We start from the raw sequence: 11,344 nt of genomic DNA, 5'->3' as shown, positions 1-11,344 counted from the left end.
TAGGTTTGGTAGATTTTCTACTCAGCACTTAAATATTGTTTTCCATACATAGTCATGCCCATTTTGCCATGTTGTTCTCTTATCAAAAACCTTCCTTTGTTCCTCACGGGAAGGATCTCAAGCTCAAATGGCACATAGCGTGACTCCCAAAGACTCAACAAGCCACACTCAACCCTCTGACCTGTCTCGTTTCTTACACCTCTCCTACGTGGTGCCCACACACTCATTTCTGACCATTGGTCCAGGCTGTCTTCCCACCTGAATGGCCTCTCACCTATCATCCCCGCCTCTTTTAAGAGCTAGCAGTCTTTGCATGGCTTAGACAAGTCCCACTCCTCCGGAGAGCTTGCCTTGATTGCTCTGGCTGTCCTGATCTTATTCTTCTCTCTTTCAGTCTATACTGCTTATACCCACTTTGGCCTTTACCTTGCCGGGCTCTCTAGCTAATTGGGACAGCGTTTTTTCACATAGGCTGTTTATTGGCTGGAAGAGCCCATGTACTGACACCTACTAAAAATTTCTGAATCCTTTCTAAAATAAATCGGTAACTGAAGCCAAAGGAAAGTGGCCATGCAGTGCAACAGCTTCCAGATGACCCCCAAATCCACTAAAGGGGGACCCTTGGGCACCCATGTCTTTCTCCACCAAAGACAGAATCTTCCCCGATCTGAAAAATCTATTTTACCTATATTAGAGTTTTCTTGTAACAGTCTCACAGCACCATTCAGGAAGAATTTACTCAAATAACCTGTGCATGGGAGGGAATGTTTCTAGATGTTAGGCGCTCTGGGTCTTTGAAACAATTTCAGCCTCAGTGGGCTGTATCTTCACCTACAAGGGAGAAGTAGAGTCTGGGCTCAAGTGTTCCTCAGGAGCACCCCAGCCACTGGGTAATTCACAAGCACAGGACTTCACCCCCCACTGAGACTGTAAAGGTAAGGGAATGAGAACTGATGCTTATTGATCACTTGTCATAATCATTGGGATCATCATCATACGAAGAACCACCAGTTTTGAGCCTTTCATGTGGTCCAAGAGCATGACATACATTATCCAGTCCTCCCAACAATGCTGTGAGGTAGGTACAACATCTCCATTTCTTCAGGTAGAGACATGGGAGCTCAAGATCAGTATCTTACCCAAGGTTCCATACATCAAAAGTAGCAGGACCAGACACAGAACCTCTGCCTTCAAAGCCTATGATCTTTCTGCCATCCCACAGGCCTCTCTGTAAATCCTTCATCTCCACTCCAATGTGTTTGAGACCATCTTAATCAAGAAGTCCTGCCATATGTCTAACCTAATTCCTTCATGCTGCAGCTTCAGATCCTTCCCTCCTCCTCTTGGAAGAATTGGTCCTGGGCTTTGAAATAATTGCTCTTCTGCAAAGATTGTTAAATTACCCCTTGACCACTTGTGTAGGTTGAATCATTCTAGAACATCCCAGGCCTGATTTGGAGGAGCCATTAATCACTTCCATCCTCTTACCCCAAATACTCTTTGGTTCTCTGCAGCCCTCTGACATGCACTCTCCATTTTGAACTGTACTTAAGAATTCCCTGGATAATTGGGGGAGGGGGGCAGGGAGGTGTGATGATTGGGGGTGGGGAGCCTTTCCAACTGTTCAAAGAGGATGCCTTGTTTCTGAAGTAAGAGAGCTCAGAGGAAAGCTCAGACAGCTGGGACCAGGGAAATAATGTATAGAACGAGAAAACAGATGAGTTCCAATGAAGATGAATCAGAAACACGGGATTAAATTTCCCTGAGGCCTTCATTCTTACAGGAAATGTGCTGGATAAAATATATTTGGATGATTTATCACATGTAAAATGTTTTCTTCCTTTTAAGAAAATAGGCAAGATGCGGAGTACATTCCCAGGCCACTCAGTGTCAGAATTAGATCCAATCAAAGCCAGCACTGCCCCCTGAGTCAGAGTCAGGTCAAGCCTGAGTGTCTAGCTGAGTCTCCCAGGAGCCAGCATGTTCCAGAAAAATGCCTCCCATAACACCAGGCTGGGCATCGGGAACCCTGAGATCCAGCCCTGGCTCTACCATGGACGATCTTGGCAAGTCCCTTCATCTCCCTGGACCTCAATTTCCCCAAATTTAGATCCAACAGCTTCAGATTATATAACCTCAAGAATCCTTTTCAGGTCTGATGTTTCATAATTCTCCACTGAATATGAGCAGTTTGCAAAAGGGGATTCACCAAACACCGATCCTACAAGATGCTGGGTAAGGGGACAGTTCAGTTGCCCCAGAGTTTGGAAAATGCTGTATATGTGAAACCCCCTCTTCAAGCTTAAATCAGCTTAATCCAACATTTCCCTCATCTGACACGATAGAACTCTGCTCTGGGTACTACCATTGACTCCAGGAGTTGTATTTTGGGAAACACTGAATGAAAAACTCTCTACTTCCTTCTCACTGGTGAGGCATTACCAAAACACATCCCTCTCCTGCCCAGTTATGTCAGGATTGGAAGAGCACTGCCTGGTTGCTGGAGGCTCTGGGCACTCCAGGCCTTGAACGGAGCATGTCGGACAGCACACAGCCCCAGGATATTCATGTGTTTGCAAACAGAACCAGGGCGAAGACGGCGGGATAATGAATTAGCTGTATATGAGTACTCTAGTGCCCTGGGTAGGCTACAGAATGCTTCCCCGTCCTGTACCAACATCACCAGCAGAGGGCCTCACTGCACACTCATTCCTCTGCCACCCTCCCCCGCCACGCCACTCCCCTCCCCTCCGCCCCCCCCCCCCCGTCATCCCCCTCTACACCCCCCCCCCAACTCTCCACACCTCCTCCACCCAGCCTTGGGTATTTCAGGATAAAAAGATCAGGGAAGCCATCAGAAGAATGACTCCTTCCTTGGTTTCTATTTTGAAAAAGCCGAGCCTCGCTGGGGCGTGTATGAGTCTGCCAAGTCTCCCATAACAAAATAACACAGACTGAATAGACTGAATGGCTTAAACAACAAAACTTACTTTATCACCGTTCTGGAGACTCTGAGTTCAAGATCAAGGCACAGTCTGGGCTGGTGAGACCTCACTTCAGGGCTTGCCAGCAGCCATCTTCTCGCCGTGTCCTCCCGTGATCTCTTCTCTCGGCACACACATCTCTGGGATTTCTGAGGACACCGACCCCACCAGAGTAAGGCCCCGCCCTTACGATCTCATTTAACCTCAATGACCTCCTTAAAGGCCCCACCCCCAAATACACTCACACTGGGGGAGGGGGGTCCAAACAGCATGTTTATGGGGGCACACAATTAAGTCCATAACAGGAGAATTCCTCTAGACTGTTACAGAGTTGAGGGAGAGGAGTGAGCTTAGAATTTAATAAGCAGAGGAGGGAAGCAATAGTAAAGTCCTCCAGGGCTGAGTGGATGAAGGACAGCTGTCTAAGGGGGCCTCCAGTTCCTTGCTGAGGAATTGAAGGCCGTGCCTTGGAGGAAAGCAAAGGGATACATTTTTTTTAATAAATTTACTTTTTAAAATAAACATATAATGTATTTTTATCCCCAGGGGTACAGGTCTGTGAATCGCCAGGTTTACACATTTCACAGCACTCATCATAGCACATACCCTCCCCGATGTCCATATCCCCACCACCCTTTCCCGTCCCCCCTCCCCCCAGCAACCCTCAGTCTGTTTTTTGAGATTGAGTCTTTTATGGTTTGTCTCCCTCCCAATCCCACCTTCTTTCATTTTTTCTTTTCCTACCCCCTAACCCCCCACATTGCATCTCCACTTCATCATATCAGGGAGATCCTATGATAGTTGTCTTTCTCCGATTGACTTATTTCGCTAGGCATAATATCCTCTAGTTCCATCCTCGTCATCACAAATGGCAAGATTTCATTTCTTTTGATGGCTGCATAGTATTCCATTGTGTATATATACCACAACTTCTTTATCCATTCATCTGTTGATGGACATCTAGGTTCTTTCAAAGGGACACATCTTAAGGGGCTTTGTGCTGTCACTCAGTGGGACTTCCACGGACCAGCTTGGCACAGAAGGTGCAGAGCCACCAGCCTGATGGTCAAATAGACTTGAACAAGGAGGGCATCTGCTGTGACTGTGTAGACGCACGTTTTGAGCCACCCAGCAAGTGCACAAGACCACAAACATTTCTCCATTCTCAGGGACAAGGAAAAGCCCCAGGGATGACTGAAATTGAATTCCCCAACACCCAGATAAATGAAATCTTGCAGCAGATTCAACTTCTTTTAGAGAAATAAAATAACTATGGCATGCACCTGTATTTGGAGTCAATTTCCCACCTGAGGCTCTGTTGTTACTAGCTCCAGGCAGGTATGCAGTCGTGCAGAGCAAGGGCACGAAGGGCCAGTGTAGGCCTTTGTGACAAAGATTCAGGGGTTTCCCAGCAGCAAAACTCATTATACAGGATTTGTATTGAAAAACAATGTAGTTGGTCCTGACCCTTCCAGACAGCCAGCCCCCCAGGAATTTACCCCCGTTGCCTCTCTCCTTGCCTTGGTTGGAGGTCATGTTAGTTTCTAGCAATAACAAATTACCACAGACTTGGTGGCTGAAAAAGAACATAAATGTATTCTTTCACAGCTCCGGAGGTCAGAAATCCAAAGTCAAGGCAGAGCCACATGCCCTCCAGAGGCTCTCGGGGAAGACCTGTTCTTTGTCCTTCCAGCTTATGGGGGCTGCCAGCATTCCTACTTGAGGCCTCTATCTCCACATCACCGCCTTCTCTTCTGTGTGTCTGTCTCAAAACTTCCTCTGTCTCTCTCCTATAATCTTAAAAGGACACATGTGATTGCATTTGGAGCCCCTGGCTAATCCAACATAAATGCCTCCTCTCAACATTCCAAACCTCCTCACGGTGTTTGCAAAATAAAGTCCATGTGTCGGTCCCAAAGATTTGACATGGGTATCTTTGGGAGGCATTTCAGTCTACCACAGGCAGGTCAAGGTCTCGGGAACCTGGGCCAGGGGTGATCCACCCCACCCACACAGCCAGGCTCACCGCCACAGCTCCCAGTTCAAGGCCTGGCACAGAGTGGGCCTTTGATATTTCTCAAATAAAGAGTTTGTTGGATAAAAACAAACAGGTCAAGTAAAACCATGGGCTAGGTTCACTCTTGAGAGGACTTATCCAGTAGAACCTAAATTTTTGTGTTTTTGTTGACTAAGCTCACACACAAACACCAAAGGAGGGGGTATGCCTGGAAGGGTAGAACCAGAACTAGAATTAGAACTAGAACTAGAACTTCCAGCTTTTTAAATTGCTAAGTGAGGAGTGTGAAAGAGAATGCCATTTACTTTCATTATCATTTCATAAAAGAAAGAACATTTTAACACCAAAAGGAAGGTCATTGCCTCAGAAGAAAGGAGAGTCCTTAAATTAAATAAATGTAGCCTCATTAAAAATTCAGTTCACAGTCTTTTTTTTCTCTCTCTCAGTTTGTCACAGACAAATGAAAATTCCATCGTAGACTGATACACTTTGCAAATGGGACATTTAGAAGCAACTGCAGAAAACAATTTTGGAAGGGAAAAAGCCACCTAAGTCTAAGAATGAAGGAATGAGACTTTGCTGTTCAGAGAACCTCCCCTCTCCCTAAAATGCCCCAAATGTAACCTTTTTCCACCATGAAGCAGAGGCTGAGCTGCCAGGACCCACTGAGAGTATACACGGGGCGTCCCCGGGGGGCTGCCACCTGTGACATTAAACTGCTCGTATCAGACAGACTGGACCCCTCCCTCCAGCCTCTGTCCCTCAGGCTGCTTCTCTTGCATGATCAACTAGACCTCTGCTGCTTCTGCCCTCGCAAGGCCTGTCCATTCCACAAGGCCCACGGCACTGTAATGATGTCCCAAAGACCTCTGCCACATCAGTGCCTGTCACCCATCCTCTGCCAGCCTCCCGGAGGTAAGTCTGCAGTGTGGTGCGTGTACACAGGCTCCAGTGCCTATGTGTGCCCCCTTCAGGAGTCTCTCCTCTCACTGTGGGCACCAGCCCACAGCAAGGCCAGCAGGACCCACTTCCTAGGGACCTACTGTGTGCCTGTTCCCCATTGCTCAGCCCAAGCGAAGCGAGCTCCTGGTGCTACTTCAGGAAAAGCCATCTGGGAAGGAGGCACAGTCTACTGCGTGCTTCATGACCAGGAGGACTTCACTGCTGGGCTTTACGAAGCTTTCAGGAAACCTACAGAAAGAAGCCGCTGGGTCCCAAAAGCCAGGCCTGGTGAAGCTCCCAGAGCCAGCCCAAATGTCCCCTTCTGTCCCTGGGAAGAACTTAGGACTTGGTATATTGCTAATTGGCCTGCAATTTGCACCTCAGTCTGGAAGACAAAAAAGACCAAATATTTGAAAAACAAGCTGGAGGAGAGGCTGGAAGGACGGGGACATGGGAGGTGCTGTTCCGTAGGTCATAGTTTCAGTTCTGCGAGATGAGCAGCTCAGAGACCAGCAGACAGTTGACAACGCTGTGTGTTCACTGAAACACTGGTTGAGTGTGGATCTCATGTTATCTGTTCATACCACAGCAAAAGATTTAAATTAATAAAATCCATATATATTTTTATGAAGATTTTATTTATTTTTTATTTAAGATTTTATTTATTTGACAGAGAGATCACAAGTAGGCAGAGAGGGAGAGAGAAGGAAGCAGGCTCCCCACTGAGCAGAGAGCCTGATGCAGGGCTTGATCCCAAGACTCTGAGATCATGACCTGAGCCGAAGGCAGAGGATTAACCCACTGAGCCACCCAGGCGCCCTGAAGATTTTATTTATTTAGAGAGACAAAGCATGAGCAGGGGGAGTGGCAAAGGGAGAAAGGGGATTTTAAGCAGACTCCCCACTGAGCACAGAGCTGCATGCAAGGCTTGATCTCAGAACCCTGAGATTATGACCTAAGCCAAAATCAAGACTTGGGTACTTGACCACCTGAGCTACTCGGACCCCCCAATATATACATTTTTAAAGCTAGACTGTCTGACCCAATAATCCCACCTCTAGGAATTCTGAGAAAACATCAGAGATCCATCTGCCTTTTGGGCATAAGAATATTCACTCCGGTTACATGCAGTAGGAAATAGCTACATGGTGGGATCTCTTGCAACTAATAAAGACTATCTTGTAAAAGAATTCATACTGACATTAAGAAAACAGTCACAGTGTAATAAGCTGAGATAGTCACTAGTGTTTGCTGTCGCTGGGTAGAAGAATTGCGGAGAACAGGGGCTTTTGTAGTTTTTTCCCCCACACAAGTCAAGGCTGTGCTCACCGGCCTCAGGGAAGATTTGTGTCACAAGGCAACCTCCCTCCTGGGTTTTGGTCCTAAATTCTCAATTCACTGGGGCAATTTTCAGGGGAAAGGGGGAAGCTGTTGGTGGGGAGGGAAAGACATGAGAGAAAAGGGAGAGGTGTGAAGAAAGTCTGTGGGAACTGTTTGCCCCTCCTCCCTTCCTTGCCTCTGTCCCCTGATGGTACCTCAGGCAGATGGTGATCCTCAGGGGAATAGTGGCAGCATACCCCAGAGGGTTCGACCCAAGTTCCAGCTCCTGCCTGGCCCCATCCTGACAAAGACCACTTTGCCAAACCCAACACAGAAACTGCAGCTGGCCTGCCATCAAGGGACCCTGCAGGAGCAGCAATAGAGGCCACATCATGGTGTGTGCAAAGGCCCTGAGGCCAGGCTGTTACTATTTCCAGTTCCAGTGAGACCCAAGGGGTGACACGGACAGCCCACCAGTGAGGCAGAGGGGACACACAGAGTGAGGAAATATTTGATTTGTAGAACTAATCTGCCTCTTTTTCCATGCCAGATTTATGGAACAAAATCCATACTGACTGAAGGAACAATATGAAAGAAACAAGTCACATAAGGAATGCAATGTCATGATTCTCATTTCCCAGGTCAGGACACGGAGGTACAAAGGAACAAAGTAGCTCCCTGAAGACCACGCCACTAACAAGCAGCAGAATGAGGTTTTGAATCCAGATCATGCAAGTCCAGAGTGTCCCTCGTCTTCCACAGTCCCCACCATCCACACTGCACGGTGTGAGTGCACCTTTGAAGAGAAGACACCCAGAAGCTTATGTACCAAAAATTTCACAGCATAACCTTGGGAGTCATCATTTTTCTCTGCATCCTTGTCCATATTTTCTGGAATGAACATTCACTTCTTTAATAATTAGAAAAAATTAAATCATATTTAAAACAGAACAGAAAGGCCTCTGTGTTCCCCGAGGTCCCAAGAAGCTCCCAAAGCTCAGAAGGGCTCCCAAGGGACAGCAAGTCCTCCTGCAGCACAGTCCGCCGGGGGCTCAGGAACCTGCCTCCCTCCCTAGCAGCACTGAAGTCAGCTGCCTCCTTGGGGCCTAGGGGAGGGAGCCACATAGACATGGGGCTTAGCTGAGTAGCCTTCCCCCCAAAATCAGAGTCCAAAGAATGGCTCCAAAGGGCAGCTTCTCATTTTTATGTTCCTCTTGCCGTCCTCTAAGACCCAGTGCCCTGAATCTGGTGACTCCATGGGTGGGCCGCCTTCTGGGGTCTGTCAGGCTGCAGAAGAGTCAAGGCTGAAGGACATCCCAGTCTGTGCTCTGATGTCAGGTCTCAGCCAAGGAGAACCCCCTACCCTCTCCCTCTGAGTCCAGATGAGAACTGGTGAAGGACACTCAGATACCACTGCATGAGGACAATTTATTGAAAGCTCCCTCAAGAGGGGAGTGCAGAAATTCCTTTTATGGTCAGAAACAGGTATAGGCAGCACCCAGCAATTTCCATCATCCCTGAAGCCCAGGTCAGCCTCAAGTCAGAGATGCCCTGGGAGCTCTTAGCTGCCCGAACCACTTGCCTTCTGTGAGTTCTATCCTCTGTTTTCTATTCCTAGTGGGCCATTCTCAGTTGCCCCAGCTGGGATATCTTTCTAGCTTATTCCAAAATATTCTCTTTCCTTTTCTCAATGTGTAGTCTGCTTTGAGCACTCCATTCCACAAGTTCCAAGAGCACAGAAAGTCCTTTCCTGCCTCAGGACCTTTGTACTTGCTATACCCTCTGCCTGGGGTAGAGGTAGCACTCTTCGTAGCATAGTCTGGGGCCTTCGGGCCTCAGCATGGAGTCACTACCTCTGGAGCCTTCTGACCACTCTAAGGAGGGAGCCAGATCTCCAGCACAGCATTCCCAGACCAAAGGTCACAAATCCACAAAATTAGAATGCAACTCATGCTGTGTAGGTGGAAGAATAGCTATGGCACTGGCTTCTGGGCTGGATGACTCTATCAGACCGGAAAGTGGGTGCCCCATCCAAAGGGAGCAGCCGCTATGTAGCCCCAGTTGGGGTGCTGCCTTATAGAAGTAGAGCTTGTGCTACTGAACTTCCAGTTCTCCAAGAAAAGCCAGAAAACTGAATTTCCACCCAACTCTTTAGATTGTTAATATCAACGTCCACACGCTGTCGTAGGCAGCAGCAGATAGCCCAGGTCTCTCCTCTGCGTCCCTGTGGTCGAGCTCCATCCAGCCTGGACTCCCCTCCTGGGCTCATGCCTCCTGCCCAGCGCCAGGGTGCCGCCCCCACACCCCAGAACAGGCCTTGCCTTCCTCATGCCTGTCCCCAGCTCCACGCTGAACCCCCAGGATGTGCCTAGTGTCCTTGCTCCAGCCTTGCCGACCCTGCGGCCCAGAGGGCAATGCTGGCGTCCCCACCTCTGACCCCACAGAAGGAAAGGGTTTGGGTCCTGGCAGAGATTTTCAAAGGCCACCACCCCCGTGTGAGTGCCCAGCAGCCTCTGTTGCCACAGCCCCGGGGAACACAGACAGATGCCACCCCCGCCCCTAGAGTGGGCGAGCTATTTCCCACCACATCCTGTCCTCCCACCCACAATCTGCAAACCAGCCTGTGTGCCTCCATTTCATTAATTGCAGGCTGACGGATGGCGCCGAACTGTGTTCCGGCTCCGGGGTAGCAGCAAGCAGAACCCACACCGGCGCCTCAGACCCAAGTGGGCTGGGGGCAGCAGGGGGGAGGCGGGAGGGGGGGGGCTGACTCCTGTTCCAGTTCCACGAACCGGAGATCCTTTACCCTCCTCTCCTGGGGCTGATCCCAGCATTTTTCCCAGCCCTGGAGCTTCGTTCCTAAACTCTCCCGGAAAGGACTCACAGCCAGAAAAAGGCTATCACCAATCTGCGGACCTCGTCAGGCCCTTCTTCCACTACTCCGCAGGAGCTGGCGGAGAGTGCAGCTGCGGAGGAGAAGACACGGAGACAGTGTGACCTTCTCCAGCTGGGCAGTCAAGTGCGGAGCTGCCCTATCCGGGATGCCGGCTTCCGGGATGAAATCGATGGGCAAAGCGGGAGTTTGTTCGTTAATCAACAGCTGGCAGCAAATAGCAGCACTGACTGAGCAGGGCCCAGGGCCAGCTGCTCTGTAAGTATTAGCTCACTTAATCCTCACAGCAGCCTGAGGAGCTCAGCACGACCCCTTCCTTTTCCCGGACAAGGAAACTGAGGCACACGGCCATTGAGTAAATTTTCCAAAGTTGCATGGCTGAGAAGCAGCAGCTTTGGTATTGGCGCCCAGCCAAGGAGCCCCCAAAGTCTGAAACGCCATGCTGTGCTTGCCAAGAATCTGCGGTGCCCGTCGCTGATGGACACCCGATCCCATGGAAACGCCATTGTTAAGTGAAACAGAGGGACGTGAGAACACATAGAATGCAATAGAATGCATAGAACACGTAGAACGCAATCCCTTTGAGAATAAAAAACACATATGAACATACGGCTGCCGAGGACAGGACGTGAAAAGCCCCGTCACAGCGACAGGGTGGTGACGGCTGGCGGAAACCTCCACGGAAGCCAGGCGACTGCACTCACTGCTCAGGTGGCTGCTCTCGGCAAGTCCTACCTGTCCCCACAAAGACTCCATTTCCTCACCTGGAAAGGAGAAGCTGTGCATGTCCGACATCACTGTGTATGAATCAGACACAGATGACCTAGTGTATGATTCCACTCATACGAAATGTTCGGAAAAGGCAGAACTGTGCAGATGGCAGAGAGATTAGCGGTTGCCTGGAGCTGGAGACTAACTGTAAATGGGCCTGAGAGATTGTACTGGGGTGATGGAAATATTAGAAAATGGACCGTACCGATCGTTGCACAACCCCAAATTTAGTCAAAATCTTTGCATTAAAATGATTCATTAATCATGAAAACAAGGGAATTTTATGGTGTATAAATTAAACCTCAATAAAGTTCTAAAAAACTTAGGTAGAACTGCTGGTACCTAGAGGTGGTTATTGCCATTATCATTGTTAATGGGATTGATGACAGGCTTATGAAGAGGTGTTTCCAGTGAATT

The sequence above is a fragment of the Mustela erminea genome, chromosome 3 (genome assembly GCF_009829155.1).
Source record: "Mustela erminea isolate mMusErm1 chromosome 3, mMusErm1.Pri, whole genome shotgun sequence".
Lineage (NCBI taxonomy): Eukaryota > Metazoa > Chordata > Mammalia > Carnivora > Mustelidae > Mustela > Mustela erminea.
Note: the sequence above shows the minus strand (reverse complement) of the source record.